Source organism: Ascaphus truei, chromosome 2 (genome assembly GCF_040206685.1).
Source record: "Ascaphus truei isolate aAscTru1 chromosome 2, aAscTru1.hap1, whole genome shotgun sequence".
In the NCBI taxonomy this organism is placed as follows: domain Eukaryota; kingdom Metazoa; phylum Chordata; class Amphibia; order Anura; family Ascaphidae; genus Ascaphus; species Ascaphus truei.
This window is the reverse complement of record NC_134484.1, coordinates 465,570,001-465,593,322: the sequence shown is the minus strand read 5'-3', so window position 1 is coordinate 465,593,322 and position 23,322 is coordinate 465,570,001. Positions and strand designations below refer to the sequence as shown.

At 49.7% G+C, this 23,322-nt stretch overlaps 1 long non-coding RNA gene and 14 other non-coding genes across 27 annotated transcripts in view; all 15 read right to left on the bottom strand.

Moving 5' to 3' along the window:
* Positions 1-21,353, bottom strand: part of LOC142487952 (uncharacterized) — a 28,049-nt gene extending 6,696 nt beyond the window's left edge. For 2 of the 13 annotated variants that reach the window (XR_012799359.1, XR_012799361.1), the window contains exons 1-16: positions 20,647-21,350; positions 18,225-18,313; positions 17,332-17,383; positions 16,499-16,550; positions 15,170-15,221; positions 14,023-14,074; positions 13,080-13,130; positions 11,750-11,801; positions 10,608-10,659; positions 9,664-9,714; positions 8,331-8,385; positions 7,176-7,227; positions 5,856-5,907; positions 4,910-4,961; positions 1,032-1,084; positions 192-243 (exon numbers count right to left, since the gene is read on the bottom strand). This is a non-coding gene — a long non-coding RNA (uncharacterized LOC142487952). Of the gene's footprint in view, positions 1-191; positions 244-1,031; positions 1,085-4,909; positions 4,962-5,855; positions 5,908-7,175; positions 7,228-8,330; positions 8,386-9,663; positions 9,715-10,607; positions 10,660-11,749; positions 11,802-13,079; positions 13,131-14,022; positions 14,075-15,169; positions 15,222-16,498; positions 16,551-17,331; positions 17,384-18,224; positions 18,314-20,646 lie in introns of all 13 variants that reach the window. The other 11 variants (XR_012799360.1, XR_012799364.1, XR_012799367.1 and 8 more) reach the window with 10 other exon arrangements.
* On the bottom strand, positions 14-146 carry LOC142488932 (small nucleolar RNA SNORA9). Its single transcript, XR_012799728.1, has one exon. It is a non-coding gene; the product is annotated as a small nucleolar RNA SNORA9 (small nucleolar RNA).
* LOC142488929 (small nucleolar RNA SNORA9) lies at positions 854-986 on the bottom strand. The gene has a single exon (XR_012799725.1). It is a non-coding gene; the product is annotated as a small nucleolar RNA SNORA9 (small nucleolar RNA).
* On the bottom strand, positions 4,732-4,864 carry LOC142488928 (small nucleolar RNA SNORA9). The gene has a single exon (XR_012799724.1). It is a non-coding gene; the product is annotated as a small nucleolar RNA SNORA9 (small nucleolar RNA).
* Positions 5,678-5,810, bottom strand: LOC142488942 (small nucleolar RNA SNORA9). Its single transcript, XR_012799738.1, has one exon. It is a non-coding gene; the product is annotated as a small nucleolar RNA SNORA9 (small nucleolar RNA).
* LOC142488935 (small nucleolar RNA SNORA9) lies at positions 6,998-7,130 on the bottom strand. Its single transcript, XR_012799731.1, has one exon. It is a non-coding gene; the product is annotated as a small nucleolar RNA SNORA9 (small nucleolar RNA).
* On the bottom strand, positions 8,153-8,285 carry LOC142488934 (small nucleolar RNA SNORA9). The gene has a single exon (XR_012799730.1). It is a non-coding gene; the product is annotated as a small nucleolar RNA SNORA9 (small nucleolar RNA).
* Positions 9,486-9,618, bottom strand: LOC142488940 (small nucleolar RNA SNORA9). The gene has a single exon (XR_012799736.1). It is a non-coding gene; the product is annotated as a small nucleolar RNA SNORA9 (small nucleolar RNA).
* Positions 10,430-10,562, bottom strand: LOC142488938 (small nucleolar RNA SNORA9). The gene has a single exon (XR_012799734.1). It is a non-coding gene; the product is annotated as a small nucleolar RNA SNORA9 (small nucleolar RNA).
* LOC142488941 (small nucleolar RNA SNORA9) lies at positions 11,572-11,704 on the bottom strand. Its single transcript, XR_012799737.1, has one exon. It is a non-coding gene; the product is annotated as a small nucleolar RNA SNORA9 (small nucleolar RNA).
* Positions 12,902-13,034, bottom strand: LOC142488939 (small nucleolar RNA SNORA9). The gene has a single exon (XR_012799735.1). It is a non-coding gene; the product is annotated as a small nucleolar RNA SNORA9 (small nucleolar RNA).
* On the bottom strand, positions 13,845-13,977 carry LOC142488937 (small nucleolar RNA SNORA9). Its single transcript, XR_012799733.1, has one exon. It is a non-coding gene; the product is annotated as a small nucleolar RNA SNORA9 (small nucleolar RNA).
* On the bottom strand, positions 14,991-15,124 carry LOC142488943 (small nucleolar RNA SNORA9). Its single transcript, XR_012799739.1, has one exon. It is a non-coding gene; the product is annotated as a small nucleolar RNA SNORA9 (small nucleolar RNA).
* LOC142488930 (small nucleolar RNA SNORA9) lies at positions 16,322-16,454 on the bottom strand. The gene has a single exon (XR_012799726.1). It is a non-coding gene; the product is annotated as a small nucleolar RNA SNORA9 (small nucleolar RNA).
* Positions 17,154-17,286, bottom strand: LOC142488933 (small nucleolar RNA SNORA9). The gene has a single exon (XR_012799729.1). It is a non-coding gene; the product is annotated as a small nucleolar RNA SNORA9 (small nucleolar RNA).
* Positions 21,354-23,322: the final 1,969 nt, after the last annotated feature.

The window sequence follows — 23,322 nt, the reverse complement described above, 5'->3', positions numbered from 1 at the left end:
ACAGAACGAGTATCAATGTGTGAGATTTCTATAACCTCCCCCCGGAGGGGCAGGGGGAAGCCTCAAACCGTCTCACTGCTGATCTGGCAAGATCTACAGGAATGGACAGGGCCACCAGAAGCCCGGCCATGCTGGAAGACTTGCATGGGAGGTCCGGGGCAACAGGAGAGGGGCAGGGGCAACTTACATACCTTGTGCTGTGTGTCCGTATCCTCAGTGGGGCAAAACCATCAACGATTTGTTCTAAAAGGAAATATGGGATATTACCATTTGTAAGAGGTACGATAGCACAGACATTAAACCCTTTGCCCTTTCCTCTGGCAGCAAAAAGGCGAAACGGGCAGTCCCATCACGGGGCAGAGTATCCTACACTATGCTAACCGCGTGTTTACAGGACAGGACTACTTCTGGGTGACCAACAAAATCCGACACCAATAAATAATTTTAAATATTTTGTTGAAGTTTTTGTTTCCAAACCTGGTGAGATGAGGCTTGGGACGGGTTTGATGTTTCATGTCTGTTCCCTTTTGTGCGATACGAGTGTTCAACAAGAGTTTGCACAGGTAATACCCCTCCTACCCCCACTGTTACTTTCATTGCTCTCTAATAAGGTGTAGAGGGTGGGGATATGACTGTGCCAATGAGGAGTATGTACGGATTAGGGCATTGCCCTATTATAATATTAGTAATAAATAGGGCAGATACCAGATCAATACACAGGACGGGTTCCCCCGGGCAACCCACCGTATCTGAGATAGTGAGAGTGTAAGCTCTTCTGCCCAGAGAATCACGGAGCCTGCCCGGTTCTATGTGTACAACGCTGCACACGCGCACAGAAAGACAGAACGAGTATCAATGTGTGAGATTTCTATAACCTCCCCCCGGAGGGGCAGGGGGAAGCCTCAAACCGTCTCACTGCTGATCTGGCAAGATCTACAGGAATGGACAGGGCCACCACAAGCCCGGCCATGCTGGAAGACTTGCATGGGAGGTCCGGGGCAACAGGGGAGGGGCAGGGGCAACTTACATACCTTGTGCTGTGCGTCCGTATCCTCAGAGGGGAAAAAACCATCAACGATTTGTTCTAAAAGAAAACATGCGATATTACCATTTGTAAGAGGTGCGATAGCACGGACATTAAACCCTTTGCCCTTTCCTTGGGCAGCAAAAAGGCTAAAGGGGCAGTCCCATCACGGGGCAAAGTATCCTACACTATGCTAACAGAATGTTTACAGGACTACTTCTGGGTGACCAATAAGTTTAAATATTGTGTTGGTGTCAGATTTTGGTGAAGTTTTTGTTTCCAAACCTGGTGAGATGAGACTTGGATGGGTTTGATGTTTCATGGCTGTTCCCTTTTGTGCGATACGAGTGTTCAACAAGAGTTTGCACAGGTAAGACCCCTCCTTCCCCCACATCATTGCTCTCTAATAACCTATCGCAACTCATTTCCCAACCCACACAAACAAACCTGAAATCGCACAACCATTCCTTGCTTGACTGGATTCTCTCCTCAAACGCCAGCAGAATCCAATCCTCTGGCATCCTTCCTGACATTTTCAGTGACCGTGCAATTGTGTTCTGTGTAAGGAAAATTAAACCGCCCCAATCAAACCCTAAAGTTCTCCTCACTAGAACATTTAGAAACTAACCCACAACAGCTTCTGGCTGACCTTACCAACTGCCCTTGGCACAGAATCGATTTAATTCCTGACCCTGATTCTGCGCTCGACTATTTCCAATCCGAGTTCTTAAAACTCTGTGATACCCATGCTCCATTACGCAGAATAAGGGTACGGGGGGCCCACCTTCCATGGGTTACACCTGACCTTATAGCACTCTACCAGTTCAGGGATGCCTTGTGGAAAAGCCACAAAATAACTGGCACTACCAAGGATCTCAATCACTACAGATGCATGCGGAACATGTGCACAAGGCAAACAAGGCATGCAAAAGCACAATATTACTCTGACAATCTCCTCCAGAACACATCAAACCCAGCTAACTTCTGGAAGGTCATCAACAACATATTCCAGCCTTCTAACCATCAACACCCAAGTAATATCACTAAGGGCGATATTACTCTGACAAACCCCACCGACATTGCAAATGCATTCAATGATTACTTTGTGGGGTGTGCTACTAACTTATTAGCAAAACGCAACCCAAACCACAAACCTGAATCTCATCCTGGGAGTACCCCTATAGCCCCACCCCCTCCCAACATTGACCACAATTTTCAATTTGGCCCAGTATCCGAAGAGGAGATTACACAAATGCTTCTCAAATTAAAACTAAGCAGCCAATATGGACCTGACTTACTACAATCTAGGTTCCTAAAACTTGGTGTCCAGCAATTGCCAAACCAATTGCTTCCATAGTCAACTCTATCCTGTCTGCTGGCCATATCCCTAAGACCTGGAAAGCTGCCAGAGTTGTCCCAATCTTCAAAAGTGGGGACAAAAAACACTGTCTCAAACTACAGACCAATCTCTCTTCTCCCAATCCAAAGTCATGGAAAAATGTGTCCACTCCCAATTAAGCGATTACTATAACAAAACAAATTTCCCTAGACAATTCCAATCTGGGTTTCGTCCCAAACACTGCACGGTAACTACCCAACTAAAAGTTTGCAATGAAATCCAGTGTGGAATGGAACGGGGACAACTCACTGGTGCAGTATTCCTAGATTTTGCAAAGGCTTTTGACACAGTTGATCACGCTATCCTGCTTAACAAACTCCAGAGCTCTGGAATAGTGAAGCATGCTTTAAACTGCTTTCAGTCCTACCTATCAGGTAGATCCCAACATGTGTCCATCTCTGGCTCTAACTCTAACCCCCTGGATATCACCTGTGGCGTCCCGCAAGGCTCTGTTCTGGGGCCCCTACTCTTCTCAGTGTTCATCAATGATCTTCCCACAGCTTGTCAGGAAGCCTCAATACACATGTATGCAGATAACACAATCCTATATGCACACAGCCATAGCCTCTCTGACCTTCAACACATACTTCAGTCTGACTTTTTCAGACTCGAAAACTGGATTTCCCAAAACAAACTGTTTTTAAACACTGACAAGACTGTAACAATGGTATTTGGGACCAAGACTAAATTTTTAAAGCTTCCAGCGACTGAGCTGCAGATTAGAACCAACGCTAACACCACCCTAACTCCTATTACTAGTTTTAAATACCTGGGCATATGGTTTGACTCCCACTTAACATTCGGGATGCACATTGATACCCTGACAACCAAGATCGATGCCAAACTAGGGATACTTTACAGGAACAAATCCTCCACAAAGTCTCCTGGTCAGAAAACGTATCGCACAGCAGATGCTAATGCCAATTATTGACTATAGAGACATAGTATATGGCTCAGCATCTCAAACCCACCTTGGCAAACTTGACACCCTCTACAATTCAATTTGTCGTTTTGTTCTCCAATGCAACTATAACACACATCACTGCGAAATGCTCAAAGAACAAGATTGGTCATCACTCGAGTCTAGGCGCAAAGTTCACCTTTCCTGTCTTGCCTTCAAATTCTTTATGGGCAAGCTACCCAGCTACCTGAACAAGCTCCTCACCCCTACCACATGCAGCACCTATCATCTGAGAACAGGCTCCAAAAGACTGTTCATGGTCCCAAGGCTCAACAAAGTATCCGGCCGCTCCTCCTTCTCTTACCGTGCACCCCAAAACAGGAACAACCTACCAGAGACTCTCAGATCCACCACCAGTTTAAGTTCTTTCAAATCTAAGGCTGTCACACATTTTAATCTGGTCTGTAACGGTTTCATACGCCCATAATACAAATTATCTTTAACTGTGCATGCAATGTCTTGTATATAATATATACCCTGCTCATTATGTAACTGTATTTGTAACCATGTATTATTTGTCTTACTCTGTGCCCAGGACATACTTGAAAACGAGAGGTAACTCTCAATGTATTACTTCCTGGCAAAATATTTTATAAATAAATAAATAATAAGGTGTAGGGGGTGGGAATATGACTGTGCCAATGAGGATTATGTACGGATTAGGGCATTGAGCTATTATAATATTAGTAATAAATAGGGAGGATCCCAGAACACTTAGGGTGGATTCCCCCGGCCAATCCACCGTATCTGAGATAGTGAGAGTGTAAGCTCTTCTGCCCAGAGAATCACGGAGCCTGCCCGGTTCTATGTGTACAACGCTGCACACGCGCACAGAAAGACAGAACGGCTATTTATGTAATGACCATTTCCCAGGCTGTTCCTGCAAACAGAACACACTACCCATGGAATTAGCTGGGAATGAAACGTGTAGCTTCTTTGTGACATCTTGTAAAGGACCCACAAGGTGCAGCAGTACAAGGTATCCCAGATCCCACGGGTGTCTTCTTAGCATGTATAGAAGAGACCTGTAAAGGTCATGGGAAGCTACGTGTACAAAGCACGCCTGTGCGTCCATAAAAAGCCACCACAGGCCCAGACCCACAGAAGGATGCCAAGCTTCAGCCCTTATTCATGTGAAAGGGAGTAAAGGCGGGCTAAAGCGTAGCACCGTTTAGTGGAATTGTGCCAAAGAGGCTGACAAACTGCTAACCTGGATTACTAGAAGCCGGCTGTAGGTTTTGCAGTAGACCGGGTCTTACAATGTGCCCTAAAGACAGGATTTACTCTGCTGAGACGCTGCTTTAGTTTCAGAGCAATCTGAAGTCACTTTAGCCCAACCCGTGGTATCAATGTGTGAGATTTCTATAACCTCCCCCCGGAGGGGCAGGAGGAAGCCTCAAACCGTCTCACTGCTGATCTGGCAAGATCTACAGGAATGGACAGGGCCACCACAAGCCCAGCCATGCTGGAAGACTTGCATGGGAGGTCCGGGGCAACAGGAGAGGGGCAGGGGCAACTTACATACCTTGTGCGGTGTATCCGTATCCTCAGTGGGGCAAAACCATCAACGATTTGTTCTAAAAGGAAATATGCGATATTACCATTTGTAAGAGGTGCGATAGCACAGACATTAAACCCTTTGCCCTTTCCTCGGGCAGCAAAAAAAGCTAAAGGGGCAGTCCCATCACGGGGCAGAGTATCCTACACTATGCTAACAGCGTGTTTACAGGACTACTTCTGGGTGACCAACAACATATTTATTGGCGTTGGATTTTGGCCAAGTTTTAGTTTTCAGACATGGTGAGCGGAGACTTGGGACGGGGTTGAGGTTGTATGGCAGCTCAACCTTGTACAGTACAAGTGTTCAACCTGAGTTTGCACAGGCAAGACCCCTCTTTCTCCCACTATCACCTTTACTGCTCTCTGAGAAGGTGGGAAGGGGGAGAGAAGTGTGGAGTAAAGGCAAACGCCTTCCAGAGGCCTTGAAGAAAAGGACTTTATGCATGTTTACATTAGCTTAAAAAAGCCAAATAGATCGTTACACGCTTTACAATATTGTACTTTTTTAGTCGGGTAACCAGGTTATATCTTTGTGCCAATGAGGAGTATGTACGGATTAGGGCACTGCCATATTATAATATTAGTAATAAATAGGGCAGAGACGGGTTCCTCCGGCCAACCCACCGTATCTGAGATAGTGAGAGTGTAAGCTCTTCTGCCCAGAGAATCACAGAGCCTGCCCGGTTCTATGTACACAACGCTGCACACGCGCACAGAAAGACAGAACTAGTATCAATGTGTGAGATTTCTATAACCTCCCCCCGGAGGGGCAGGGGGACGCCTCAAACAGTCTCACTGCTGATCTGGCAAGATCTACAGGAATGGACAGGGCCACCAGAAGCCCAGCCATGCTGGAAGACTTGCATGGGAGGTCCGGGGCAACAGGAGAGGGGCAGGGGCAACTTACATACCTTGTGCGGTGTATCCGTATCCTCAGTGGGGCAAAACCATCAACGATTTGTTCTAAAAGGAAACATGCGATATTACCATTTGTAAGAGGTGTGATAGCACGGACATTAAACTATTTTGCTGTCAAAAGGCTAAACGGGCAGTCCCATCACAGAGCAAAGTATCCTACACCAGGGGGGCGCAATTTTTCCCCCTGCGCCCCCCTACCTCCTTACCTTGATTCCCGGCGTCTGGACGTCATGTTGCCATAGCAACGTGACGGCACATGGCGCCGCGTTGCCATGGCGCCGCATCTCCAGGTGCCAGCTGAATCAAGGTAAGTAAAGGTTTACAGAGGCCCTGTAGCTCCCTCGGCACTTAATTTAAGTGCGTTCGGGAAGCGCACGGGGGCTCCGTGAACCCCGCCCCCCCCCCTGGGGTCGCGCCCCCCCACTTTGCGCACCGCTGTCCTACACTATGCTAACAGCATGTTTACAGGACTACTTCTGGGTGACCAACAAAATATTTTAAATGATTTATTGGTGTCAGATTTTGGCCAAGTTTTTGTTTGCAAACCTGGTGAGCGGAGACTTGGGACGGGTTTGATGTTTTATGTCTGCTCCCTTTTGTGCGATAAGATTGTTCAACAAGAGTTTGCACAGGTAAGCCCCCTCTTTCCCTTTATTGCTCTCTGATAAGCTGTGTGCGTGGGCGCGCGCGGGGGGAGGGGATAAGTGTAGGAAAAAAAAAAATCAAATAGACCCCTCTTTCTCCCACTATCACCTTTACTGCTCTCTGAGAAGGTGGGAAGGGGGAGAGAAGTGTGGAGTAAAGGCAAACGCCTTCCAGAGGCCTTGAAGAAAAGGACTTTATGCATGTTTACATTAGCTTAAAAAAGCCAAATAGATCGTTACACGCTTTACAATATTGTACTTTTTTAGTCGGGTAACCAGGTTATATCTTTGTGCCAATGAGGAGTATGTACGGATTAGGGCACTGCCATATTATAATATTAGTAATAAATAGGGCAGAGACGGGTTCCTCCGGCCAACCCACCGTATCTGAGATAGTGAGAGTGTAAGCTCTTCTGCCCAGAGAATCACAGAGCCTGCCCGGTTCTATGTACACAACGCTGCACACGCGCACAGAAAGACAGAACTAGTATCAATGTGTGAGATTTCTATAACCTCCCCCCGGAGGGGCAGGAGGAAGCCTCAAACCGTCTCACTGCTGATCTGGCAAGATCTACAGGAATGGACAGGGCCACCAGAAGCCCGGCCATGCTGGAAGACTTGCATGGGAGGTCCGGGGCAACAGGAGAGGGGCAGGGGCAACTTACATACCTTGTGCGGTGTATCCGTATCCTCAGTGGGGCAAAACCATCAACGATTTGTTCTAAAAGGAAACATGCGATATTACCATTTGTAAGAGGTGTGATAGCACGGACATTAAACTATTTTGCTGTCAAAAGGCTAAACGGGCAGTCCCATCACAGAGCAAAGTATCCTACACCAGGGGGGCGCAATTTTTCCCCCTGCGCCCCCCTACCTCCTTACCTTGATTCCCGGCGTCTGGACGTCATGTTGCCATAGCAACGTGACGGCACATGGCGCCGCGTTGCCATGGCGCCGCATCTCCAGGTGCCAGCTGAATCAAGGTAAGTAAAGGTTTACAGAGGCCCTGTAGCTCCCTCGGCACTTAATTTAAGTGCGTTCGGGAAGCGCACGGGGGCTCCGTGAACCCCGCCCCCCCCCTGGGGTCGCGCCCCCCCACTTTGCGCACCGCTGTCCTACACTATGCTAACAGCATGTTTACAGGACTACTTCTGGGTGACCAACAAAATATTTTAAATGATTTATTGGTGTCAGATTTTGGCCAAGTTTTTGTTTGCAAACCTGGTGAGCGGAGACTTGGGACGGGTTTGATGTTTTATGTCTGCTCCCTTTTGTGCGATAAGATTGTTCAACAAGAGTTTGCACAGGTAAGCCCCCTCTTTCCCTTTATTGCTCTCTGATAAGCTGTGTGCGTGGGCGCGCGCGGGGGGAGGGGATAAGTGTAGGGAAAAAAAAAATCAAATAGATCGATAAATTCTGTACAATATTGTGTTTTTTAGTTGGGTACCCAGATTGCATCTTTATGTCACTGAGGAGTATGTACGGATTAGGGCATTGCCTTATTATTATATTAGTAATAAATTGGGCAGATAAAAGATCAATCTGAGATAGTGAAAGAGTGTAAGCTCTTCTGCCCAGAGAATCACGGAGCCTGCCCGGTTCTATGTATACAACGCTGCACACGCACAGAAAGACAGAACTAGTATCAATGTGTGAGATTTCTATAACCTCCCCCCGGAGGGGCAGGAGGAAGCCTCAAACCGTCTCACTGCTGATCTGGCAAGATCTACAGGAATGGACAGGGCCACCAGAAGCCCGGCCATGCTGGAAGACTTGCATGGGAGGTCCGGGGCAACAGGAGAGGGGCAGGGGCAACTTACACACCTTCGGCATCTGTGTATCCATATCCTCAGTGGGGCAAAACCATCAACGATTTGTTCTAAAAGAAAATATGGGATATTACCATTTGTAAGAGGTGCGATAGCACAGACATTAAACTTTTTGCCCTTTTCTCTGGCAGCAAAAAGGCTAAAGGGGCAGTCCCATCACGGGGCAAAGTATCCTACACTATGCTAACAGCGTGTTTACAGGACTACTTCTGGGTGACCAACAAAATATTTAAAATGATTTATTGGCGTCGGATTTTGGTGAAGTTTTAATTTCCAAACCTGGCGAGATGAGATTTGGGACGGGTTTGATGTTTCATGTCTGTTCCCTTTTGTGTGATACGAGTGTTCAACAAGAGTTTGCACAGGTAAGACCCCTCCTACCCCCACTGTTACCTTCATTGCTCTCTAATAAGGTGTAGGGGGTGGGGATATGACTATGTCAATGAGGAGTATGTACAGATTAGGGCATTGCCTTATTATATTGGTAATAAATAGGGCAGATATCAGATCAATACACAAGACGGGTTCCCCCGGCCAACCCACCGTATCTGAGATAGTGAAAGAGTGTAAGCTCTTCTGCCCAGAGAATCACGGAGCCTGCCCGGTTCTATGTGTACAATGCTGCACACGCGCACAGAAAGACAGAACTGCTATTTATGTAATGACCATTTCCCAGGCTGTTCCTGCAAACAGAACACACTACCCATGGAATTAGCTGGTAATGAAACGTGTAGCTTCTTTGTGACATCTTTTAATGGACTCACAAGGTTCAGCAGTACAAGATATCCCAGATCCCACGTATGTCTTCTTAGCATGTATAGAAGAGACCTGTAAAGGTCATGGGAAGCTACGTGTACAAAGCACGCCTGTGCGTCCATAAAAAGGCATCACAGGCCCAGACCCACAAAAGGATGCGAAGCTTCAGCCCGTATTCATGTGAAAGGGAGTAAAGGCGGGCTAAAGCGTAGCACCGTTTAGTGGAATTGTGCCAAAGAGGCTGACAAACTGCTAACCTGGATTACTAGAAGCCGGCTGTAGGTTTTGCAGTAGACCGGGTCTTACAAAGTGCCCTGAAGACAGGATTTACTCTGCTGAGACGCTGCTTTAGTTTCAGAGCAATCTGAAGTCACTTTAGCCCAACCCGTGGTATCAATGTGTGAGATTTCTATAACCTCCCCCCGGAGGGGCAGGGGGACGCCTCAAACCGTCTCACTGCTGATCTGGCAAGATCTACAGGAATGGACAGGGCCACCAGAAGCCCGGCCATGCTGGAAGACTTGCATGGGAGGTCCGGGGCAACAGGAGAGGGGCAGGGGCAACTTACATACCTTGTAATGTGCGTCCACATCCTCAGTGGGGCAAAACCATGAGGATTTGTTCTAAAAGGAAATATGGGATATTACCATTTGTAAGAGGTGCGATAGCACGGACATTAAACCTTTTGCCCTTTCCTCTGGCAGCAAAAAAAGCTAAAGGGGCAGTCCCATCACGGGGCAAAGTATCCTACACTATGCTAACAGCGTGTTTACAGGATTACTTCTGGGTGACCAACAAAATATTTATTGGCGTTGGATTTTGGCCAAGTTTTAGTTTCCAGACATGGTGAGCGGAGACTTGGGACGGGTTTGAGGTTGTATGGCAGCTCAACCTTGTACAGTACAAGTGTTCAACCTGAGTTTGCACAGGCAAGACCCCTCTTTCTCCCACTATCACCTTTACTGCCCTCTGAGGTGGGAAGGGGGAGAGAAGTGTGGAGTTAAGGCAAACGCCTTCCAGAGGCCTCGAAGAAAAGGGCTTTATGCATGTTTACATTAGCTTAAAAAGGCCAAATAGAGCGTTACACGCTTTACAATATTGTACTTTTTTAGTCGGGGTACCCAGGTTATATCTTTGTGACAATGAGGTGTATGTACGGATTAGGGCACTGCCATATTATAATATTAGTAATAAATAGGGCAGAGACGGGTCCCCCGGCCAACCCACCGTATCTGAGATAGTGAAAGAGTGTAAGCTCTTCTGCCCAGAGAATCACAGAGCCTGCTCGGTTCTATGTGTACAACGCTGCACACGCGCACAGAAAGACAGAACGAGTATCAATGTGTGAGATTTCTATAACCTCCCCCCGGAGGGGCAGGAGGACGCCTCAAACCGTCTCACTGCTGATCTGGCAAGATCTACAGGAATGGACAGGGCCACCAGAAGCCCAGCCATGCTGGAAGACTTGCATGGGAGGTCCGGGGCAACAGGAGAGGGGCAGGGGCAACTTACATACCTTGTACTGTGCGTCCGCATCCTCAGTGGGGCAAAACCATCAACGATTTGTTCTAAAAGGAAATATGCGATATTACCATTTGTAAGAGGTGCGATAGCACGGACATTAAACTATTTTGCTGGCAAAAGGCTAAACGGGCAGTCCCATCACAGAGCAAAGTATCCTACACCAGGGGGGCGCAATTTTTCCCCCTGCGCCCCCCTACCTCCTTACCTTGATTCCCGGCGTCTGGACGTCATGTTGCCATAGCAACGTGACGGCACATGGCGCCGCATCTCCAGGTGCCGGCTGAATCAAGGTAAGTAAAGGTTTACAGAGGCCCTGCAGCTCCCTCGGCACTTAATTTAAGTGCGTTCGGGAAGCGCACGGGGGCTCCGTGAACCCCGCCCCCCCCCCCTGGGGTCGCGCCCCCCACTTTGCGCACCGCTGTCCTACACTATGCTAACAGCATGTTTACAGGACTACTTCTGGGTGACCAACGAAATATTTTAAATGATTTATTGGTGTCGGATTTTGGCCAAGTTTTTGTTTGCAAACCTGGTGAGCGGAGACTTGGGACGGGTTTGATGTTTTATGTCTGCTCCCTTTTGTGCGATAAGATTGTTCAACAAGAGTTTGCACAGGTAAGCCCCCTCTTTCCCTTTATTGCTCTCTGATAAGCTGTGTGCGTGGGCGCGCGCGGGGGGAGGGGATAAGTGTAGGAAAAAAAAAAATCAAATAGATCGATAAATTCTGTACAATATTGTGTTTTTTAGTTGGGTACCCAGATTGCATCTTTATGTCACTGAGGAGTATGTACGGATTAGGGCATTGCCTTATTATTATATTAGTAATAAATTGGGCAGATAAAAGATCAATCTGAGATAGTGAAAGAGTGTAAGCTCTTCTGCCCAGAGAATCACGGAGCCTGCCCGGTTCTATGTATACAACGCTGCACACGCGCACAGAAAGACAGAACGAGTATCAATTTGTGAGATTTCTATAACCTCCCCCCGGAGGGGCAGGAGGAAGCCTCAAACCGTCTCACTGCTGATCTGGCAAGATCTACAGGAATGGACAGGGCCACCAGAAGCCCGGCCATGCTGGAAGACTTGCATGGGAGGTCCGGGGCAACAGGAGAGGGGCAGGGGCAACTTACATACCTTGTAATGTGCATCCGTATCCTCAGTGGGGCAAAACCATCAACGATTTGTTCTAAAAGAAAATATGGGATATTACCATTTGTAAGAGGTGCGATAGCACGGACATTAAACTTTTTGCCCTTTTCTCTGGCAGCAAAAAGGCTAAAGGGGCAGTCCCATCACGGGGCAAAGTATCCTACACTATGCTAACAGCGTGTTTACAGGACTACTTCTGGGTGACCAACAAAATATTTAAAATGATTTATTGGCGTCGGATTTTGGTGAAGTTTTAATTTCCAAACCTGGCGAGATGAGATTTGGGACGGGTTTGATGTTTCATGTCTGTTCCCTTTTGTGTGATACGAGTGTTCAACAAGAGTTTGCACAGGTAAGACCCCTCCTACCCCCACTGTTACCTTCATTGCTCTCTAATAAGGTGTAGGGGGTGGGGATATGACTATGTCAATGAGGAGTATGTACAGATTAGGGCATTGCCTTATTATATTGGTAATAAATAGGGCAGATATCAGATCAATACACAAGACGGGTTCCCCCGGCCAACCCACCGTATCTGAGATAGTGAAAGAGTGTAAGCTCTTCTGCCCAGAGAATCACGGAGCCTGCCCGGTTCTATGTGTACAATGCTGCACACGCGCACAGAAAGACAGAACTGCTATTTATGTAATGACCATTTCCCAGGCTGTTCCTGCAAACAGAACACACTACCCATGGAATTAGCTGGGAATGAAACGTGTAGCTTCTTTGTGACATCTTTTAATGGACTCACAAGGTTCAGCAGTACAAGATATCCCAGATCCCACGTGTGTCTTCTTAGCATGTATAGAAGAGACCTGTAAAGGTCATGGGAAGCTACGTGTACAAAGCACGCCTGTGCGTCCATAAAAAGGCATCACAGGCCCAGACCCACAAAAGGATGCGAAGCTTCAGCCCTTATTCATGTGAAAGGGAGTAAAGGCGGGCTAAAGCGTAGCACCGTTTAGTGGAATTGTGCCAAAGAGGCTGACAAACTGCTAACCTGGATTACTAGAAGCCGGCTGTAGGTTTTGCAGTAGACCGGGTCTTACAAAGTGCCCTGAAGACAGGATTTACTCTGCTGAGACGCTGCTTTAGTTTCAGAGCAATCTGAAGTCACTTTAGCCCAACCCGTGGTATCAATGTGTGAGATTTCTATAACCTCCCCCCGGAGGGGCAGGGGGACGCCTCAAACCGTCTCACTGCTGATCTGGCAAGATCTACAGGAATGGACAGGGCCACCAGAAGCCCGGCCATGCTGGAAGACTTGCATGGGAGGTCCGGGGCAACAGGAGAGGGGCAGGGGCAACTTACATACCTTGTAATGTGCATCCGTATCCTCAGTGGGGCAAAACCATGAGGATTTGTTCTAAAAGAAAATATGGGATATTACCATTTGTAAGAGGTGCGATAGCACGGACATTAAACCTTTTGCCCTTTCCTCTGGCAGCAAAAAAAGCTAAAGGGGCAGTCCCATCACGGGGCAGAGTATCCTACACTATGCTAACAGCGTGTTTACAGGATTACTTCTGGGTGACCAACAAAATATTTATTGGCGTTGGATTTTGGCCAAGTTTTAGTTTCCAGACATGGTGAGCGGAGACTTGGGACGGGGTTGAGGTTGTATGGCAGCTCAACCTTGTACAGTACAAGTGTTCAACCTGAGTTTGCACAGGCAAGACCCCTCTTTCTCCCACTATCACCTTTACTGCCCTCTGAGGTGGGAAGGGGGAGAGAAGTGTGGAGTTAAGGCAAACGCCTTCCAGAGGCCTCGAAGAAAAGGGCTTTATGCATGTTTACATTAGCTTAAAAAGGCCAAATAGAGCGTTACACGCTTTACAATATTGTACTTTTTTAGTTGGGTACCCAGGTTATATCTTTGTGACAATGAGGTGTATGTACGGATTAGGGCACTGCCATATTATAATATTAGTAATAAATAGGGCAGAGACGGGTCCCCCGGCCAACCCACCGTATCTGAGATAGTGAAAGAGTGTAAGCTCTTCTGCCCAGAGAATCACGGAGCCTGCCCGGTTCTATGTGTACAACGCTGCACACGCGCACAGAAAGACAGAACTAGTATCAATGTGTGAGATTTCTATAACCTCCCCCCGGAGGGGCAGGAGGACGCCTCAAACCGTCTCACTGCTGATCTGGCAAGATCTACAGGAATGGACAGGGCCACCAGAAGCCCAGCCATGCTGGAAGACTTGCATGGGAGGTCTGGGGCAACAGGAGAGGGGCAGGGGCAACTTACATACCTTGTACTGTGCGTCCGCATCCTCAGTGGGGCAAAACCATCAACGATTTGTTCTAAAAGGAAATATGCGATATTACCATTTGTAAGAGGTGCGATAGCACGGACATTAAACTATTTTGCTGGCAAAAGGCTAAACGGGCAGTCCCATCACAGAGCAAAGTATCCTACACCAGGGGGGCGCAATTTTTCCCCCTGCGCCCCCCTACCTCCTTACCTTGATTCCCGGCGTCTGGACGTCATGTTGCCATAGCAACGTGACGGCACATGGCGCCGCATCTCCAGGTGCCGGCTGAATCAAGGTAAGTAAAGGTTTACAGAGGCCCTGCAGCTCCCTCGGCACTTAATTTAAGTGCGTTCGGGAAGCGCACGGGGGCTCCGTGAACCCCGCCCCCCCCCCCCCCATGGGTCGCGCCCCCCACTTTGCGCACCGCTGTCCTACACTATGCTAACAGCATGTTTACAGGACTACTTCTGGGTGACCAACGAAATATTTTAAATGATTTATTGGTGTCGGATTTTGGCCAAGTTTTTGTTTGCAAACCTGGTGAGCGGAGACTTGGGACGGGTTTGATGTTTTATGTCTGCTCCCTTTTGTGCGATAAGATTGTTCAACAAGAGTTTGCACAGGTAAGCCCCCTCTTTCCCTTTATTGCTCTCTGATAAGGTGTGTGCGTGGGCGCGCGCGGGGGGAGGGGATAAGTGTAGAAAAAAAAAAAAATCAAATAGATCGATAAATTCTGTACAATATTGTGTTTTTTAGTTGGGTACCCAGATTGCATCTTTATGTCACTGAGGAGTATGTACGGATTATGGCATTGCCTTATTATTATATTAGTAATAAATAGGGCAGATACCAGATCAATCTGAGATAGTGAAAGAGTGTAAGCTCTTCTGCCCAGATAATCACGGAGCCTGCCCGGTTCTATGTATACAACGCTGCACACACGCACAGAAAGACAGAACTAGTATCAATGTGTGAGATTTCTATAACCTCCCCCCGGAGGGGCAGGAGGAAGCCTCAAACCGTCTCACTGCTGATCTGGCAAAGATCTACAGGAATGGACAGGGCCACCAGAAGCCCGGCCATGCTGGAAGACTTGCATGGGAGGTCCGGGGCAACAGGAGAGGGGCAGGGGCAACTTACATACCTTGTACTGTGCGTCCGCATCCTCAGTGGGGCAAAACCATCAACGATTTGTTCTAAAAGGAAATATGCGATATTACCATTTGTAAGAGGTGCGATAGCACAGACATTAAACCCGTTGCCCTTTCCTCGGGCAGCAAAAAGGCTAAAGGGGCAGTCCCATCACGGGGCAGAGTATCCTACACTATGCTAACAGCGTGTTTACAGGACAGGACTACTTCTGGGTGACCAACAAAATATTTAAAATTATTTATTGACGTCGGATTTTGGTGAAGTTTTAATTTCCAAACCTGGTGAGCTGAGACTTGGGACGGGTTTGATGTTTCATGTCTGTTCCCTTTTGTGTGATACGAGTGTTCAACAAGAGTTTGCACAGGTAATACCCCTCCTACCCCCGCTGTTACCTTCATTGCTCTCTAATAAGGTGTAGGGGGTGGGGATATGACTATGTCAATGAGGAGTATGTACGGATTAGGGCATTGCCTTATTATATTAGTAATAAATAGGGCAGATATCAGATCAATACACAGGACGGGTTCCCCCGGCCAACCCACCGTATCTGAGATAGTGAAAGAGTGTAAGCTCTTCTGCCCAGAGAATCACGGAGCCTGCCCGGTTCTATGTGTACAACGCTGCACATGTGCACAGAAAGACAGAACTGCTATTTATGTAATGACCATTTCCCAGGCTGTTCCTGCAAACAGAACACACTACCCATGGAATTAGCCGGGAATGAAACATGTAGCTTCTTTGTGACATCTTTTAAAGGACCCACAAGGTTCAGCAGTACAAGATATCCCAGATCCCACGTGTCTTCTTAGCATGTATAGAAGAGACCTGTAAGGTCATGGGAAGCTACGTGTACAAAGCACGCCTGTGCGTCCATAAAAAGGCACCACAGGCCCAGACCCACAAAAGGATGCCAAGCTTCAGCTCTTACTCATATGAAAGGGAGTAAAGGCGGGCGAAAGCGTAGCACCGTTTAGTAGAATTTTGCCAGAGGCTGACAAACTGCTAACCTGGATTACTAGAAACCGGCTGTAGGTTTTGCAGTAGAACGGGTCTTACAAAGTGCCCTGAAGACAGGATTTACTCTGCAGAGACGCTGCTTTAGTTTCAGAGCAATCTGAAGTCACTTTAGCCTAACTCGTGGTATCAATGTGTGAGATTTCTATAACCTCCCCCCGGAGGGGCAGGAGGAAGCCTCAAACCGTCTCACTGCTCATCTGGCAAGATCTACAGGAATGGACAGGGCCACCACAAGCCCAGCCATGCTGGAAGACTTGCATGGGAGGTCCGGGCAACAGGAGAGGGGCAGGGGCAACTTACATACCTTGTGCTGTGCGTCCGCATCCTCAGTGGGGCAAAACCATCAACGATTTGTTCTAAAAGGAAATATGCGATATTACCATTTGTAAGAGGTGCGATAGCACGAATATTAAACCTTTTACCCTTTCCTTGGGCAGCAAAAAGGCTAAAGGGGCAGTCCCATCACGGGGCAGAGTATCCTACACTATGCTAACCGCGTGTTTACAGGATTACTTCTGGGTGACCAATAAGTTTAAATATTGTGTTCGTGTCAGATTTTGGTGAAGTTTTTGTTTCCAAACCTGGTGAGCTGAGACTTGGGACGGGTTTGATGCTTCATGTCTGTTCCCTTTTATGCGATACGAGTGTTCAACAAGAGTTTGCACAGGTAATACCCCTCCTACCCCCACTGTTACCTTCATTGCTCTCTAATAAGGTGTAGGGGGTGGGGATATGACTGTGCCAATGAGGAGTATGTACGGATTAGGGCATTGCCTTATTATAATATTAGTAATAAATAGGGCAGATATCAGATCAATAATTAGGACGGGTTCCCCCGGCCAACCCACCGTATCTGAGATAGTGAAAGAGCGTAAGCTCTTCTGCCCAGAGAATCACAGAGCCTGCCCGGTTCTATGTGTACAACGCTGCACACGCGCACAGAAAGACAGAACGAGTATCAATGTGTGAGATTTCTATAACCTCCCCCCGGAGGGGCAGGAGGAAGCCTCAAACCGTCTCACTGCTGATCTGGCAAGATCTACAGGAATGGACAGGGCCACCAGAAGCCCGGCCATGCTGGAAGACTTGCATGGGAGGTCTGGGGCAACAGGAGAGGGGCAGGGGCAACTTACATACCTTGTGCGGTGTATCCGTATCCTCAGAGGGGCAAAACCATCAACGATTTGTTCTAAAAGGAAATATGCGATATTACCATTTGTAAGAGGTGCGATAGCACGGACATTAAACCCTTTGCCCTTTCCTCTAGCAGCAAAAAGGCTAAAGGGGCAGTCCCATCACGGGGCAGAGTATCCTACACTATGCTAACCGCGTGTTTACAGGACTACTTCTGGGTGACCAACAAAATATTTATTGGCGTTGGATTTTGGCCAAGTTTTAGTTTCCAAACATGGTGAGCGGAGACTTGGGACGGGTACAAGGGTGAGCTGCCATACAAGTGTTCAACCTGAGTTTGCACAGGCAAGACCCCTCTTTCTCCCACTATCACCTTTACTGCCCTCTGAGGTGGGAAGGGGGAGAGAAGTGTGGAGTTAAGGCAAACGCCTTCCAGAGGCCTCGAAGAAAAGGGCTTTATGCATGTTTACATTAGCTTAAAAAAGCCAAATAGAGCGTTACACGCTTTACAATATTGTACTTTTATAGTTGGGTAACCAGATTATATCTTTGTGACAATGAGCAGTATGTACGGATTAGGGCACTGCCATATTATAATATTAGTAATAAATAGGGCAGAGACGGGTCCCCCGGCCAACCCACCGCATCTGAGATAGTGAGAGTGTAAGCTTTTCTGCCCAGAGAATCACGGAGCCTGCCTGGCTAGTGAAATAGAGTGTAAGCTCTTCTGGTCAGAGACTCAATGAGCCTGCATGATTCTATGTATACCACGCTGCATGTTTGCAGATCATAACGATTTATACACTGGAAAAAAAAATTTATACACAGGAGAATATATAACTATGATACTGTGAATGCTGGTGTTCAATAAAACCCTGTAATAGAGACGGGCTTACATAGAAGGACTGGTCACACCCCGCAGACGGCAGACGTATCACCCTATACCCAGCACACAGTGCTGCCGCAGGAGCAGCTCCATTCTCACCTGTTAAGAAACATAAATACAGTTTCACATTCCTTCTCCCCCCAGAGAAATCTTTTACAGACCCTGCGCTCCCCCCCCCCAGCCAGCCAGTGTCACAGTAACGCCCGTTACACAGCACGATCCCACTATCTGAGCGGTCATCTATATACCGTCACTAACCAACTCGATGTGATTTTGTTTAGACAGGGGGGGGGTATTATGCGGTGTGGCTTTTATTACACGCTTGGGGGGTGGGGTTATGGGGGGGGAGGAGGGAAGGGCTGAAGGAGCCGGGACTGACTGAGGGACTTTGGTGCCCGGCTTAGGGCGTAGGCTGTGTTTATAGTGCAGGCGCTCACGTCGGAGCGAGCGTGTGACTGTCGCCCCGAGCGATCCCTGGGTGTAGGGTGCCACACTACAACTAAGAGCTGGTTCGCCCTCATTGGGCAAACCTCTCATGTGACGCGCTTGTGAGCAGCAAAATCAAAATAATTTTTGGACGACGCCTTACAGAGGAGATCTTAAGTGCCAGAGCAGGCCCGAGTCTGCTAACCATGTGCTCCTCCCCACCCCCCCGCTGCCCACCATGTGCTCCTCCTCCCCCCCCTGCCCACCATGAGCTCCTCCTCCCCCCCTGCCCACCATGTGCTCCTCCTCCCCCCCTGCCCACCATGTGCTCCTCCTCCCCCCCCTGCCCACCATGAGCTCCTCCTCCCCCCCTGCCCACCATGAGCTCCTCCTCCCCCCCTGCCCACCATGTGCTCCTCCTCCCCCCCTGCCCACCATGAGCTCCTCCCCACCCCCCCGCCCACCATGTGCTCCTCCTCCCCCCCTGCCCACCATGAGCTCCTCCTCCCCCCCTGCCCACCATGTGCTCCTCCTCCCCCCTGCCCACCATGAGCTCCTCCCCACCCCCCCGCCCACCATGTGCTCCTCCTCCCCCCTGCCCACCATGAGCTCCTCCCCACCCCCCCGCCCACCATGTGCTCCTCCCCACCCCCCCGCCCACCATGTGCTCCTCCCCACCCCCCCCGCCCACCATGTGCTCCTCCTCCCCCCCTGCCCACCATGAGCTGCTCCTCCCCCCCTGCCCACCATGTGCTGCTCCTCCCCCCCTGCCCACCATGTGCTCCTCCTCCCCCTGCCCACCATGAGCTCCTCCTCCCCCCTGCCCACCATGAGCTCCTCCTCCCCCCTGCCCACCATGAGCTCCTCCTCCCCCCCCCTGCCCACCATGAGCTCCTCCTCCCCCCCTGCCCACCATGATCTCCTCCTCCCCCCCTGCCCACCATGATCTCCTCCTCCCCCCCTGCCCACCATGATCTCCTCCTCCCCCCCTGCCCACCATGATCTCCTCCTCCCCCCCTGCCCACCATGATCTCCTCCTCCCCCCCTGCCCACCATGTGCTCCTCCTCCCCCCCCCCCGCTACCCACCATGTGCTCCTCCTCCCCCCCCCCCGCTACCCACCATGTGCTCCTCCTCCCCCCCCCCGCTACCCACCATGTGCTCCTCCTCCCCCCCCCCGCTACCCACCATGTGCTCCTCCCCCCCCCCCGCTACCCATGTGCTCCTCCCCCCCCCCGCTACCCACCATGTGCTCCTCCCCCCCCCGCTACCCACCATGTGCTCCTCCTCCTCCCCCCCCCCCGCTACCCACCATGTGCTCCTCCTCCTCCCCCCCCCCGCTACCCACCATGTGCTCCTCCTACCCCCCCTCCGCTACCCACCATGTGCTCCTCCTACCCCCCCTCCCCCCTCCGCTACCCACCATGTGCTCCTCCTACCCCCCCTCCCCCCCGCCGCTACCCACCATGTGCTCCTCCTACCCCCCCTCCGCTACCCACCATGTGCTCCTCCTACCCCCCCTCCCCCCTCCGCTACCCACCATGTGCTCCTCCTACCCCCCCTCCCCCCCGCCGCTACCCACCATGTGCTCCTCCTACCCCCCCTCCCCCCCGCCGCTACCCACCATGTGCTCCTCCTACCCCCCTCCCCCCGCCGCTACCCACCATGTGCTCCTCCTACCCCCCTCCCCCCGCCGCTACCCACCATGTGCTCCTCCTACTCCCCCTCCCCCCGCCGCTACCCACCATGTGCTCCTCCTACCCCCCCTCCCCACCATGTGCTCCTCCTACCCCCCCTCCCCCCGCCGCTACCCACCATGTGCTCCTCCTACCCCCCCTCCCCCCGCCGCTACCCACCATGTGCTCCTCCTACCCCCCCTCCCCCCCGCCGCTACCCACCATGTGCTCCTCCTACCCCCCCTCCGCTACCCACATGGCGTGATGTGCTTGAGCCCTCGCCATGCTGCTGCTTAGCTTTAAACCCCCCAATCTCCCCCTGCACACTTACTGTATAATAAGGGCTGTGCTTGTGCCTCTCCCTGCTGCACACTGACGGTGTAATAAGCGCTGTGCTTGGGCCTCTCCCTGCTGCACACTGACGGTGTAATAAGCGCTGTGCTTGTGCCTCTACCTGCTGTACACTGACGGTGTAATAAGCGCTGTGTTTGTGCCTCTACCTGCTGCACACTTATTGTATAAGCGCTGTGCCTCTCCCTGCAGCACACTGACGGTATAATAAGCGCTGTGCTTGTGCCTCTCCCCCTGCACACTTACTGTATAAGCGCTGTGCTTGTGCCTCTCCCTGCAGCACACTGACGGTATAATAAGCGCTGTGCTTGTGCCTCTCCCTGCAGCATACTGACGGTGTAATAAGCGCTGTGCTTGTGCCTCTCCCTGCAGCACACTGACGGTGTAATAAGCGCTGTGCTTGTGCCTCTCCCTGCAGCACACTGACGGTGTAATAAGCGCTGTGCTTGGGCCTCTCCCTGCTGCACACTGACGGTATAAGCGCTGTGCCTCTTCCTGCAGCACACTGACGGTATAAGCGCCGTGCTTGTGCCTCTCCCTGCAGCAGCCTCACACTGGGACCCGCAGCACCTCCCTTCTCCTTCCTGTCTGCTGGGCAGCACCCCGCCCTCTCACATGGGGTGGGAGGAGGAGAGTGTGGGCGTGAAAAACTGGGACAAAGGTCCCAGCACCAAAACTAATCTCATTCCTGCAGTGTGATCTTGTTGTATTATAATTCCCTGCATTGTCTCTTTTGTAAAGTGCGGAGTAAACGAAATAATAATAACAACTCTATTTCATATATCGCTTTTCTCCCAATGGGACACAAAGCGCGTCACAATGACAGCACAGCGCGGGGTACGCAGCACATAGGATTGTTACAGACACCGTCCCTGCCCCGCAGAGCTTACACTCTATGTGTTTAGTGCCTGAGGCACAGGGAGATAACGTGACTTGCCCAAAGTCACAAGGAGCCGATACCCGGAATTGAACCAGGTTCCTCTGATTCACACTCGTTGTTTACAGTCAGTCTTGACTCACTGAGCTGCTCCTAAATAATAATAATAATAATAAATGTAACACAGTATCCCCCCACCCCCCAATCTCATATAGGGACCAATACTGGGAGATCTACATGTATTACTAATGTGTGTGTGGTGCAATACCTGTGGCTCACAGGAGGCCTTAGCCTCTGCTGCTGGGAGCCTGGGGTGTATCCTGGAAAGATGCTCGTAGCGCCTCCACCTGTGCAGGATTCTAGAGTGTAGAGTAACTCCTGATACAGGACCCACATACAGTAACCAATACACAAGGTTATGGTTAAACAGTTTACTATATACATAACAATTATAACAGTGGTGTCACCCTGTAACACTAGGCCTCGCATTTGCCATAACCCCCACACCATGTCCCAGACCCACCCAAGTGTGAGACAGCGCTGCCCACTAATTTCAGTTGTTGGTTGGTGCACGTGTTGTGGTGAGGTACTTGCCGGGTGTGTCCACACCCGGGTGCGCAAAGGCTGTACTTGGGGTCCACGGATCCAGAAGGGTGATCCACGACGCCTCCGCCACGCCCCTGGCTTCCGCGTGGAGCGATCCTCCTTTAGAATGTCTCTTACTTCTGATGCTGGGTGATCCAGTCTGACCACCAAGGGCCAGAATGACAACGCTTCCTGACTGTGACCCTCACTTCTGCTGGTTCTACAGGGCCGTGTCCCTATCCTATGAGCCAGCCCCTGCAGCAACCACTAGCTGAGGAGAATTGGGGCCTAAGGGAGGATCTCTGGCTTAGTGCAAGGGCCACTGGCTCCCTCCACATGCACAGGGTGAAAATCATCAAGAAGCGCAAATCATGTGGAAAATAAAAGAAGACAACAAACTTATGGTGCAGTATTGTGTGAATTCTGTGTAATAAATGGCTTTAGTTAGGTGCTCAGAATACTCACAAACGTGAGAGGTATGCAGGCATATAAAGGTATCTTTAACCCATGGGATGAGGCCAAATGGTAGGATAGGAACCGCACTGCTAGTCAGGTACACTGTAGCGCTCTGGTACACTTTAACCAGCGGCCCCTTAGAAATAAAATGAACCGTACATAGTGCAGACTGTACATAGAATATTTATAAAAACAAGCAAAATCCAATCAACTCACATGGTGATGGAAAGAAACAAGCGTGTAGATCACAAAGTGGATCTCTGCAAGACCGGGAGAGTGGTATCTCTGCTGTTCCTCTGTTCAGGTATGCGTGTCACGGATGCGTCTCACCGAGGACCGGAAGTGACGTCATCCGCTCTCAGAGGCTCCGGTTTCGTCTCAGGACATCACTCTACGCGTTTCACCTTGTAGGTTTCTTCAGGAGTGATTTTCCATAGTGTGTGAGCAACTTATATACTCTAATCTCTACTCTCATAGGTGGGGAGTGAATTGGATAATAGAGCACATTTAATTGAGATGACCAAATGCTGCTGATGTAGACAATTAGTATATCTAGATAAAGGCAATCAATATATCTAAATAGATGCAGGTAATGCAGGTTAAAACATTTAATATATGTAAATGAGCGCTTGATTAGAAATATGTTTATACATAAAATAAAAAATGGCATTAGATAGCCATTGGTGGATAGCCTAAGCTATAGGCAAAGTTAAATCTGTTGCATCTGACATATGCACA